General features: G+C 41.2%; 1 long non-coding RNA gene across 1 annotated transcript; it reads right to left on the reverse strand.

Annotated features, from left to right (window-relative positions):
- Positions 1–823: 823 nt before the first annotated feature.
- Positions 824–5,202, reverse strand: LOC145861073 (uncharacterized). The gene is made up of 3 exons (XR_014380836.1): positions 5,082–5,202; positions 1,612–4,958; positions 824–1,250 (listed from the first exon to the last, which is right to left on the reverse strand). It is a non-coding gene; the product is annotated as an uncharacterized LOC145861073 (long non-coding RNA).
- Between the last annotated feature and the right edge of the window lie 8,044 nt (positions 5,203–13,246).

A 13,246-nucleotide genomic window follows, 5' to 3' on the forward strand; every position in this document is an offset into this window, starting at 1 on the left:
TGAGCAGGGACACTGGGCATCTTTCTTTCGGTGTTTTTCAGTCAGCAGAAAGGCCTGTTTAGTGTCCTACGTTTTCATAACTGTGTCCTTAATTGCCTACCGTCTGTAAGCTGTTAGTATCTTAACGACTGTTCCACAGGTGCATGTTCATTAATTGTTTATGGTTCGTTGAACAAGCATGGGGAAATGGTTTTAAACCCTTTACAATGAAGATCTGTGAAGTTATTTTGATTTTTACGAATTATCTTTGAAAGACAGGGCCCTGAAAAAGGGACATTTCTGTTTTTGCTGAGTTTAGAATATTTTATGTTTTGAAGCGAAGAAAGGAGAGAAAAGAGGACAAGCAGACCTTGAGGGCTATAAGCTACAGAAATGTCTACTAAAGGTAATTACTCTACCATTGAGGTTCGGGCCAAGGGTGAACTGCATCATGCTGCTCACGTACTCTGCCATCAGATGCTGCTGGTATTCTGACTGCAAACAAGACAAACAAATAATCAGATTTCCCAACCTGGGTTTGAAATTAAGAACCCTTTTCACAATAACAACATTTATTTAGTAGCGATGCTAACACCAGCAGCATCTGATGGCAGAGTACGTGAGCAGCAGGATGCAGTTGACCCTCGGCCCGACCCTCAACGGTAAAGTAATTACCTTTAGTTGACATCATTTCTGTAGGTCTGCTTGTCCTCTTTTCTCTCCTTTCTTCACTTCAATACATAAAATATTCTAAACTCAGCAAAAACAGAGATGTCCCTATGTTTTACAGTATATATATATATATATACTGTAAAACATACTTGTTTTTGGCTTTGGCTGTGAATAAGAGTATGAGATAGAGGGAATTGTGTAGTAATAACTACATGGAGGAGGTAATTAGATGAAGGATATACCTTCGATATCGTGGCCCCCCTCTGTATCGAAGAACAGGTATAGGACAGACACCTGGAGAAAACAGCGATACATGCTGAATGCTTCAAGGAATGTTCAGAGATTCATGCAGGGATTTAATTCATTCAGGGATTTAAATGAACATGGTATCATATTGTGGGCATGTGAAGATGCAGTATTCTCCTACACCACTTGAGGGAGGTAAGAGAATTATGAAATGTAGCCTTGCTAAGCCTCTCCCTCTTTAGACTACCACAACAGACTACCTTCTTATTTGGAAGGCTGGGCTCTGGGGGGACTAGTAGTCTCTCCCTCCATTTGGGAGGCTCCCTCCTGGGTGCTGCTGGAGGAGCCATCAGCTGGAACACAAACAGGTTCTCAGGTTCTACAACTGTACAATGCATTTGACACAATGGTTGGTAACATATATTATTTGCTGAGTTTGCACAAAAATGTTAACAGAACTGTAGTGGGGACAACACAATGTTTGTGTAAAACAACGTCTGCAAAGTGTGTATGGGGCTAGAGAGAGAGAGAGGGAGTGAAGGTGACACCACTCGTTTCTATCTCTCCCTGGTCGGAGAGCAGTGCAAGCATGTTTGTCCGCTAGCTCCTGATTCAACTGCCATGCTTTCCTTTTTATCAGACTAGATACAGTACTAGACTTTTTGTTGATGATACAATAACACTACTGTTAGTTCTTACTACCACTGTTACTACCTTGTTGAAGGCCTGGAGGTGAAGAGGAGGTCCATCTGACTCTAAGCTGTTGGATCCACTTGGTGCTGAAACACAACTATACACATCAATTAATGATTTATGCCAAAATCCAAATTGTGCGGGATTAACTCAGCTCTGAATCGTGCCCTAAAGGAAGTTCTGTGGTGAATGGGGTAGCCTGTGGCTAGCCTCATGGTCAATCAGTTGGTTCTCTGTCTATGGGCAGACCTGCCTCCGAACTCATAATCTCCTGCAACTCTCTCACACATGTACAGGAAAAACATTACAGACGGGTGAGACTGGTGCCTCTGTCTGTTTTTACAGTATAGTACAGTCTGCATCAAACCTACAGTAAATACTATAGTATACTACAATCTGCAAAACACAACATATACAGTTGAAGTTGGAAGTTTACATACACCTAGGTTGGAGTCATTAAAACTAGTTTTTCAACCACTCCACAAATTTCTTGTTTAACAAAGTATAGTTTTGGCAAGTCGGTTAGAACATCTACTTTGTGCATGACACAAGTAATTTTTCCAACAATTGTTTACAGATTATTTCACTTATAATTCACCGTATCACAATTCCAGTGGGTCAGAAGTTTACATACACTAAGTTGACTGTGCCTTTAAACAGCTTGGAAAATTCCAGAAAATTATGTTATGGCTTTAGAAGCTTCTGATAGGCTAATTGACATCATTTGAGTGGATGTATTTCAAGGCCGACCTTCAAACTCAGTGCCTCTTTGCTTGACATCATGGGAAAATCAAAAGAAATCAGCCAAGACCAAAAAAAAATTGTAGACCTCAACAAGTCTGATTCATCCTTGGGAGCAATTTCCAAATGCCTGATGGTACCACGTTCATCTGTACAAACAATAGTACGCAAGTATAAACACCATGGGATCATGCAGCCGTCATACTGCTCAGGAAGGAGACGCGTTCTGTCTCTTAGAGATGAACGTACTTTGGTGCGAAAAGTGCAAATCAATCCCAGAACAACAGCAAAGGACCTTGTGAGGAAGCTGGAGGAAACAGGTACAAAAGTATCTATATCCACAGTAAAACGAGTCCTATATTGACATAACCTGAAAGGCTGCCCAGGAAAGAAGAAGCCACTGCTCCAAAACCGCCATAAAAAAGACAGACTAAGGTTTGCAGCTGCACATGGGGACAAAGATTGTACTTTTTGGAGAAATGTCCCCTGGTTTGATGAAACAAAAATAGAATTGTTTGGCCATAATGACCATTGTTATGCTTGGAAGAAAAAGGGGGAGGCTTGCAAGTCGAAGAACACCATCCCTACCGTGAAGCACGGGGGTGGCAGCATCATGTTGTGGGGGTGCTTTGCTGCAGGAGGGACTGGTGCACTTCACAAAATAGATGGCATCATGAGGTAGGAAAATTATGTGAATATATTGAAGCAACATCTCAAGACATCAGTCAGGAAGTTAAAGCTTGTTCGCAAATGGGTCTTCCAAATGGACAATGACCCCAAGCATACTTCCAAAGTTGTGGCAAAATGGCTTAAGGACAACAAAGTCAAGGTATTGGAGTGGCCATCAAAAAGCCCTGACCTCAATCCTATAGAAATGTTGTGGGCAGAACTGAAAAGCGTGTGCGAGCAAGGAGGCCTACAAACCTGACTCAGTTACACCAGCTCTGTCAGGAGGAATGGGCCAAAATTCACCCAACTTATTGTGGGAAGCTTGTGGAAAGCGTTTGACCCAAGTTAAACAATTTAAAAGCAATGCTACCAAGTACTAATTGAGTGTATGTAAACTTCTGACCCACTGGGAATGTGATGAAAGAAATAAAAGCTGAAATATATCATTCTCGCTACTATTATTCTGACATTTCACATTCTTAAAATAAAGTGGTGATCCTAACTGACCTAAGACAGGGAATTTTTACTAGGATTAAATGTCAGGAATTGTGAAAAACTGAGTTTAAATGTATTTGGCTAACGTGTATGTAAACGTCCGACTTCAACTGTACACTACATTTTTTTTTTTACTATAGTTAACTGTAAATACTACAGTATAATACAGTGGATACTACAGTAAAGTCTGCATAAACACTACAGTTAGTACTATAGTATTTATACCATAGTATGCTATAATATTTTTTCATGTGGGGAGGACATACAAAGATCAGATGTTTGAGAGACCAGTCTTTTGCTAAGATTAGTTGAATCTTGGAAACCCCAGCAGCCAACATGAGAAGAAGCTAGGCAGTTCAAATCAAGGAAAATTAATTCTCAAACTGCTTAACTGTCTGATCTTCTGTTGGCTGTTTCATCTCAACTGGGTTGGTATTTACAAAGCATCTCAGAGTAGAAGTGCTGATCTAGGATCAGTTTTGCCTTTTAGATCATAATGTATACGATTATATGGACAGGGACGATCTTATCCTAGATCAGCACGCCTACTCTGAGATGCTTTGTGGATATGCGCCCTGGCCTTGACTGAGGGGGATAAAACACAGAGACAATGAGGAGGAGTGCTGTACTATCTCAGGGTGTCTGTCAGCGGGCCGGGGGTTCTCGCAGCCGTAGGTGAAGACATTGTGTTTACGGATGTGTCCATGGAGATCAAAGTACAGCAGCAACTTACGCTCCTCACACAACCTAGGGTGTGTTGACCCACAAGATGCCAGCCCACAGGTTGGTGTAGGGGTAGCAGTGGGAAAGGTAGCAGGTATCCTGGTTGTAAGGGGAAAATGTATACACATTTTTGGGTATTAAAGACATGTCTTCTAAGACATGTTGCTTGAATAAGATAAAGACAATTAATTTAAAGGTCCAATGCAGCTGTTTTATCTCAATATCATATAATTTCTGGCTAACAATTAAGTACCTTACCGTGTTTAGGGTCTATTAACTAATATACTGTACCTCCTGGTGATGTCACCAGGCAGGCTAAAACTCCATCCCACCAAAACAGGCTGAAATAACATGCAGTCTTTTTATTCCTCCCCAATGTTGTGGTATCAAATTGGTAGTAGTTACAGTCCTGTCTCATCGCTGCAACAAGACGGGAGAGGCGAAGGTGGAGAGCCATGCGTCCTCCGGAACACAACCCAACCAAGCCTCACTGCTTCTTTTCACACATTTCACATCCAACCCGGAAGCCGCGCTGGAGCACATTCTCTCATGTTCTTTACTTGGTAGTAGGAGAAGCAGAAGATCCAGAAGAGGGTGTAGCAGGGCAGGTTGGTGTGCTTGCGCCCGTTACATTGGTAGGAGGCCTGTTGACCCACAAGATGCCAGCCCACCCGCTGGACATGGGCCTTCTCCTCAGAGTAGAGCAGGGGCAGCTTCCCCTCCTCATACAGGCTGGTCACCTTCAAATCAAAATGTATTTAAAGTCTTAGCTATATCACATGAAAATCTGGTAAAACACAACAACAAAAAAATCAAAAGGGGAGAGGGAAAAGAGTCACAGTAAAATGGCAATAACAACCTACCTTCAGCAGTTTGGTGATGTTGAAGCGGTAACGCACCTACACGCTGGTGTTCCTCACCTGGAAGTAGAACCACCGGGTGTACAAGTTGGTGCGCAGAGAGAGCTCGTAATCAAATTCACCACTGAAATTCAATTAGACAGAACGTAAATGGCTGTGGGCATTCATTCACTCATGACTAGGATGAGTGACAATATTAGAGGATTGAAATGAAATCACACAACACAGAATAGAAATTGTAAATCACTCAGAACTTTGAATGACAGCGTGAGAGGTTAGACAATACTTATGGATGTTATGTACTTACACTCTTGTTGCTTTCAGCAAGTTGCCACACTTGAAGCGTCCCTCGAACAGCAGAGTGGTGTCATCAGCCCCAGAGAAAGACACTGCAGCAGGGGTCAGGGAAGAAATGTATAATTGGTGGAGTATTGTGGATACCAATACCCCTGTGAGCCTGCCCAGGGATAAGAACCTAAATTGGAGATTAATCATATTATATTGTATTGTATTAAACCCTCTAAATTTATTTCAAGTATCCCTTGGCCAAAACTTGTTTAATCTGTTATTAGTCAAATTAATTTAAAAAATCTGATGTATTTTTTTTTTACAAATAATAATGTATTTTGACATCTGGCCCCAGAGGTCCACGGACCCCACTTTGAGAACCTCTGCCATAGTAGAAACAGAGTAAACCTCGTCCTGGACTTAAATCCGGCTCGCTGGAGAATCTCAATTGAAAGTGCATCTTAGTCCAGGACTAGATTTAATCTGGGTTCGTGAAAGCAGTCCTTCATGTTAAAACATACTGTGTGCTATATCTGTGCCAGGCGAGAGCAGCTCAATGATTGACACTTTCTATTCCCTCTCTGTGTATCGTAGACAACGAGATCCTCACACTCACAACCCATTCAACATTTGCAAAACACCTCTATGTACAGTGAGGGTCAACATCAAGTCTTGGATCACCTATCTCTAAACCAGCCTCTACCCCCAAGCCACAAGACTGATCCAACAGCTCAACCCTGGGCTGACTATTGCACCCTACTGCACACTTACCATTTATAAATAGACACACTTAAATCACTTTAGTGCAATAGTTATGTCACCTGACAGCACTATGTAGATATACTTTAATTATATTTCTATCCTGCTAATGCACTTAAGTTATTTTGCACATTGGTAAACTATTTCCATACTATATGCCTTTAGGCTATTTTTGTTTTATCTTATTTCTTTGATCTGCATGTTTCTTTTGTACTTGATTTAGTTTAGTGTTATTTTTAGTATATTTTCAATGTCACTTATTTGATTCCTTTACAATGTCACTTTGATTAAATTTGATATGACTGAATTTATGTCTGGTCACCTGTTGATCTGGGGAACCAGGACTGGCCCTCGTTATCTGATATATTTTGTACACCCAATAATTTATAGTACTTGTAAATACTTATAGGAAATCACAAACCGTTTTTCAAATGGACATGTATGACAATGTATGATAAATAATTGTAAAAAATTGCAAGGTGCACGACCACTCTGGAGGGACGCCGGCCTCCCGATTGCTCATTGCTAACTGGGACTCAGTATGCTGCTGCCAGCCTGACTGTAATTCCACCTGACTACACAGAAATGCCCCCCGTCAGTTAAAACTTGCTGGCCTGATCTCACTTATCAGCATTGACATTCAAAAAGACCAGCCACAGAGGCTAAACTGACAATCGTTTTCCTGTGACATTCTCACTCATGAATGGTGGTTTCATGTAGCTACTTATGAAATAAAATAAGCTTAGCTATATTTCTAACAAAAACATACATTTAAATGCATGAATATTGTGGTTTCATTGGTTAAGCTAGGTTAAGCTAGGTTTCATTGGTTAAACCAACCATTCAAGATTGCAACAATGTCAATTTTGCTAAAAATGTAATTCATACAGGATTTTGTAAACATCAGCTGTCACCTGTCAAACAACACAACACACCATTCAGTGGCAAGTCAGCTAACTTTAGCTCAAATATACATTATTTATAACTCATTACTCTTATCTGTGGTTAGCCGCTAACTTGCTAGCTACCTAGCTATCTTCTTTGTTATTGTTTGGTTAGCCTGAAACTATCTAGCTGTCAATATATTTTCCTATGCATTCACTATCTACGGCATAATAGAAATCATCATTCATGCCTCTGTTTGTCGTCTGCAACAGCATCATGGGCAGAGTCTTGTGTTTCAGGTGAAGACTAGGTAGCCTAGCGGTTAAGTGCGTTGGACCAAGCACTTCACCCTAATTTCTCCTAAAAGTCAATTTGGATAAGAGCGTCTGCTAAATGACTAAAATGCAAAACAAAAATGAAGTGGAAAGAGTCGGCATCTTTGGGACGCACATACCCTCCAAGTGGAAAGTGAACCGTTTACACGCCCACAGTGAAAACCAACATGGCGCGAAATCCCCCACATTCTTCTAATGTCACATTGAAAGACGCCATGTTGCCGTTAGTTCTAAGCACACAAGTATCAATCAAAATGTGAATGCATAAGAACAACAAGACTATGAAGTTACAAGTATCACGTTGTTGTTTATGTATAGAAATGCATGAAATCTTCATGAAAAATGTATCAAACCCAGCACAGGCCTATCCTCCTGATTGAGGACATGCACAGCACAATAACAAGAGAAATAAGAATGAATTGAACGGACTTGGAAGCTCTAACCCTGGCAATTGACTGGTAAACTCATGGGTACACTGGCAATGGCTGCCTGCTATTGTGATGCAATAATTGCCATAGAATTTTGGAATATTCTATCAGCTGATGCTGGATTGCCATGGTAATGCAGAATGTTAATTCAAATGATGCTAACTGATGTGGCTCATGCAATGGAATGCATTTTTTGTCATGTCAGTTGAAATCACAGCACAAATTGAAGGGTACATTTCCTGATTTTACTTCTTGGGATAGGTACTCAAAATGGCTGCCAGTCCACCCATTATGCCACCACTGACTTGAATGGAGAGCCTTTCTACTAATTTGTTATTTCTATGACATTATAGCCAGACTCAATAAATCTCATGTCATTTGTGATTATGAAATATTAAACTGTCAGGGCGACAAAATAAACCCAGAAAAGACAATGTAAACAAACCCAGGCAAGACGTCATAACGTGCTCAAGCAGCTGCTGAGCCAGCCACTCTTCCATCTGTCAGTATCAGAAAACTGGTTCTCGTTTGCTTGTAGCCTACAACAAGCATGTAGGTTACTCTACTGTATAAAAATGTACCAGTAGATAGAGCTGGCTTTCGTGATTATTATCCACAGTGTCCAACATGCTGCTGGCACTAGCGTGCTGACAAGCCTGAAGTATGGTACAAAAAGCAAGTGTTGCACTAGATAAATATGCTATATCCCTTCCTGAATGAAAAACACCCACAATTCCAGTTCATTCAGAAGCTCAACCTAGGAACGTCAAAGTAACTTTGTGCCATAGACCCACCAGTGTTCTTCCAAATCTGCCAATATTATTAGCTGTTACAACATGCATTTGTCAGCAAAATTACACGTTTATTCTGTATCACTCAACTCTCATTTATGACTCTCTTTCATATTGAGAGGGATATAGCTAAATATGTATTGTTGACAGTGGCGCAACTTCAGTTTTAGAAGTTGGGGGGAAATAAAAATGTTTTTATTCAGTCGGATAAACACTCCAAACAGCTTACCCGACCACTCGGTCCTAAAGCACACCATTACCTCATTTTGTATCACATTCCAATGATAAAACTGGTAACTGATAAAAGTTTCCCTTTTCCAACACATATTTTCATTGAGGTATTTGGGTTGTTTGCTGGAACTTTGTGGTCAATTGTCAACCACACTACAAGATAGGCCTACTGGCTGGCTCTGCTTCCTATTTGAAATTGTCAGAGAACCAAGTGAATAATGTCAAGTGTCAAGGAGGGTAAAGAGATCGAGTCATTTGCTACAGACAAAAAAAAGGGTAACGTTAGAACACTCTTACCGTCATCACCTTCAGTTATCTCTTACCTTCATTATTACATTTACATTTAAGTCATTTAGCAGACGCTCTTATCCAGAGCGACTTACAAAATGGTGCATTCACCTTATGATATCCAGTGGAACAACCACTTTACAATAGTGCATCTAAATCTTTTAAGGGGGGGGGGGGGGGGGGGGGTTAGAAGGATTACTTTATCCTATCCTAGGTATTCCTTAAAGAGGTGGGGTTTCAGGTGTCTCCGGAAGGTGGTGATTGACTCCGCTGTCCTGGCGTCGTGAGGGAGCTTGTTCCACCATTGGGGTGCCAGAGCAGCGAACAGTTTTGACTGGGCTGAGCGGGAACTGTGCTTCCTCAGAGGTAGGGGGGCCAGCAGGCCAGTGGTGGATGAACGCAGTGCCCTTGTTTGGGTGTAGGGCCTGATCAGAGCCTGAAGGTATGGAGGTGCCGTTCCCTTCACAGCTCCGTAGGCAATCACCATGGTCTTGTAGTGGATGCGAGCTTCAACTGGAAGCCAGTGGAGAGAGCGGAGGAGCGGGGTGACGTGAGAGAACTTGGGAAGGTTGAACACCAGACGGGCTGCGGCGTTCTGGATGAGTTGTAGGGGTTTAATGGCACAGGCAGGGAGCCCAGCCAACAGCGAGTTGCAGTAATCCAGACGGGAGATGACAAGTGCCTGGATTAGGACCTGCGCCGCTTCCTGTTATCTCTTGTGGCGTGAGGCACTCCTGTTCATCATGCACTGCTGCTTTCACGTTAGATATCATATACATTGTTCATTTTGAAATGGTCTGTAATGACCTGCCAGGTGGCAGGGAAAATTTGGTTAACAGGGGTCTTGAGCCACGAGGAGAAAAGGTCATAAGGAGGGAATTGAAGACAACTGCATTGGACACATGCACACACACCTATATTGTATGTAACTTGCACCATTCTAAATTATTGATGTTGATGTTATTAATTTTATTTGTAACAAGATCTACCTCTTCTCAGAACACTTATCCCAGGGTTGGAAAATATATTACCAGCTATTTACTTGTAGCCTACGGCACCTAGTAAAATGGTAATTACGCAGTAATAGCCTATGAATTAACCTACTTGGCATTTGTTTAATTTACAGTTAACCATTAACATTCTAGCATGGATCCAAACTAAATTGCTTCATGATTAAGTGAAACGGAACAATTCGGTTAGGATCAGACTATGTAGATACACCCCCAGAGGATCAGAAGATGCCTGTTGCCATGAGCTCATCATTCCATGTGTGCAATATAGGCCACTAAGACCAGCGTTGGCGCAATGGAACGTTGGAGAAGTATGCATCTCTGTTTATTTATAGGTGCCTCTAAGGTTCCCTAGCAGACATTTGCTCTCTGAGCTGGATTGAGTTACACCTACTGCTCTGGTGGACGCTGAAAACACAGCAACATCTTCGCAGTGTACACACACGCACACACACACGTATGCACGCACAAACACATGTACGGACACCCAGTCATTGATCTACAATACTTTTTGCATGCCTAACAACCCCAGGCGATATCAGTGGTCTACTGCAGTCAAACTGCGCCCTGGGCCCAGCTTCGCACGCTGGCCACCAGGAAGTAGGCAGCCTGTTCTTGCACATCTGTGCGGCACCTTCATCCTTCAAATGCTAAAATGGCTTTTGTGTTATTAGGCTTTATTAGTTGAGTGACAACAATAATAACCTAGCAAATTACATAAGTTATCTAAGGGCTATTGAAAATTGTGTTTTAGCGGAATAAAAGTAGAAACAACTAATCTGGCGATACCTGGTGAGCATGGTTTACATTGATTTGATTTCGATTGTTCAGGTTCACCATCAGTAATACTTTTGGTAGTTTTGCTTAAAAAAAATCTATGTATATGGTAATTTTTAGATATACAGGGTAAAGTTGATACTTCCATGACAATGACAGCAATCCACTTTTGCAACGTGCATGGTCTAAGTGGGAGAAGAAAATAAACTCACTCCATAAAAATGTCCAACTGGTTTAAACCATTCCATTAGGCCTATGGAATGGGGGTGAAATCCAAAATCGTGTTATGTAGTCATTGGCTATGTCATAGCTCATTTGTAAATGATAAATATTGATATATTAATAGCTCAAACACTTAATCTGCAACAATGACAAGTTAATTAGTAGGTGATGGTGACTTCAGAACCAAAGTGGGGGGGGGGACAAAAAACAATACACTACAGTTGTAGTGAGAACTTTACATAAACTTAGGTTATTAAAACTTATTTTTCAACCACTCCACAAATACTTGTTAATGAACTAAAGTTTAGGCAAGTCAGTTAAGACATGTACTTTGTGAATGACACAAGTAATTTTTCCAACAATTGTTTATAGACAGATTATTTCACTTATAGGACAATAGAGATGAAACAAGATATACACAAAGCAAACGTTTTACTTCATAACTATCAGCTACCTATATGTGAATTGTAATAATGTAGCTAACCAGATAGTATAACAGACAAAAATGATCTAAAACCAATGTTATCCAAGGTAGATGCTGATTCTTCGTGGGCAGCTAGCTAACAATTCTTTGTGGCTATCTGGCTTGCTAACAGTAGTAGCTAGCCAGTTAGCTCTATTGACTTACTATGGGCTTACGACCTACAGTGGGTATTGTAGGCAGGTAACCATGCCCTAATTAACACAGAATGTATTTATTAAGTGTTTCAAGGTAAAATATTGTACTCAGGCAACATATGAGATGTGAATAGGCAACATTTCATTCCGAAGTCAGAGTTTATTTTTTCTCGCTTCAGCTCAAATAATGTCTGCCATACATTTTTTTTAAATTGTGTCATTTTTACATGGTTGCATCATATTTCTTTGCATTCTTTCCGTTGAAGCTTGTATCGCATTCGAGAAGTGCCCTCCATGCTCCGTTTCGCATACTTTGATTTGGACTCATATTCCGACCTTCCCATGGTCCAATTTGCGTGCTCAGAGCACGGTAGTATGCATTTTCAGAAACACACACTGTTTTGCAATGAAGGTCTACAGTAGCCTCAACAGCACTCTGTAGGGTAGAACTATGGTGTAGCCGGAGGACAGCTAGCTTCTGTCCTCCTCTGGGTACATTGACTTCAATATAAAACTTAGGAGGCTCATGGTTCTCACCCCCTTCCATAGACTTACACAGTAATTATGACAACTTCCAGAGGACATCCTCCAACCTAACAGCACTCTTGCAGCATGAACTGACATGTTGTCCACCCAATCAAATGATCAGAGAATGAATCTAGTTCTGAAAGCATAAGCTACAACTAGATAGCACTGCAGTGCATAAGACGTGGTGAGTAGATGGTGTCACTGCTAAACTGCTTATGCAGCTAGCTAGTTTAGCCTACTCAAACATCCGGCTCAAACAGCGAGGGATGCTGTGGTAGCTAACTGGCTATGGCTATCCAACTCTGGAACTCTTTCAAGTCAAGGTAAGCTTTAGGTTTTATTAATTTATTGCCACAAGGGCGCCTGCTAAACTGCTAAACTGCTTTCTGACTGTACACTGTACTGCACAATTGTAGCGGGTTTACTAACGCGTTAGTTCTAGTTGACTATGACGTGACAATGATGTAGTCTGTGTGTAATGGCTAGCGGTCATGATATGAAGGTTTGGCTTGGAAAGATTTTTCGCCTGGTTACAGACAGCTGATGTGTTGTTCACTGGAGTCCACAAGCGAAGGGAAAAGGTGAGAGGAGAGCACGTAGATAATTACAAGAAGGAAATATATATATAGAATGAGCAAAGTGATCATGCTGTTTTTATGTGGCTACTATGAAAGTGAACTGTTTGCGTGTGATCAGGGGTGTATTTATGCCTCCGATTCTGTTGAAAAACTTTCTTTTAAAACTTCTTATGGCTTGGGGGCAGTATTTCGACGTCTGGATGAGAAGCGTGCCTGTCACGGGTGTCGTAGGGTAGAGACCAAGACGCAGCGGGAAAATGTATACTCATCTTCTTTTTTTATTGGTGAAGAAGGAAAACATAAACGTATACAAAACAAAACGAACTTGACAGTCTCGTCAGGCAAACAGCTAAACAAGAACAATCTCCCACAAAAATCCCATGAAAAACAAACTCCTAATTATAGGACCCTTAATCAGAGGCAACAATAA

Source organism: Salmo salar, chromosome 16 (assembly GCF_965601325.2).
Source record: "Salmo salar chromosome 16, fSalSal1, whole genome shotgun sequence".
NCBI classification, from domain to species: Eukaryota; Metazoa; Chordata; class Actinopteri; order Salmoniformes; family Salmonidae; genus Salmo; species Salmo salar.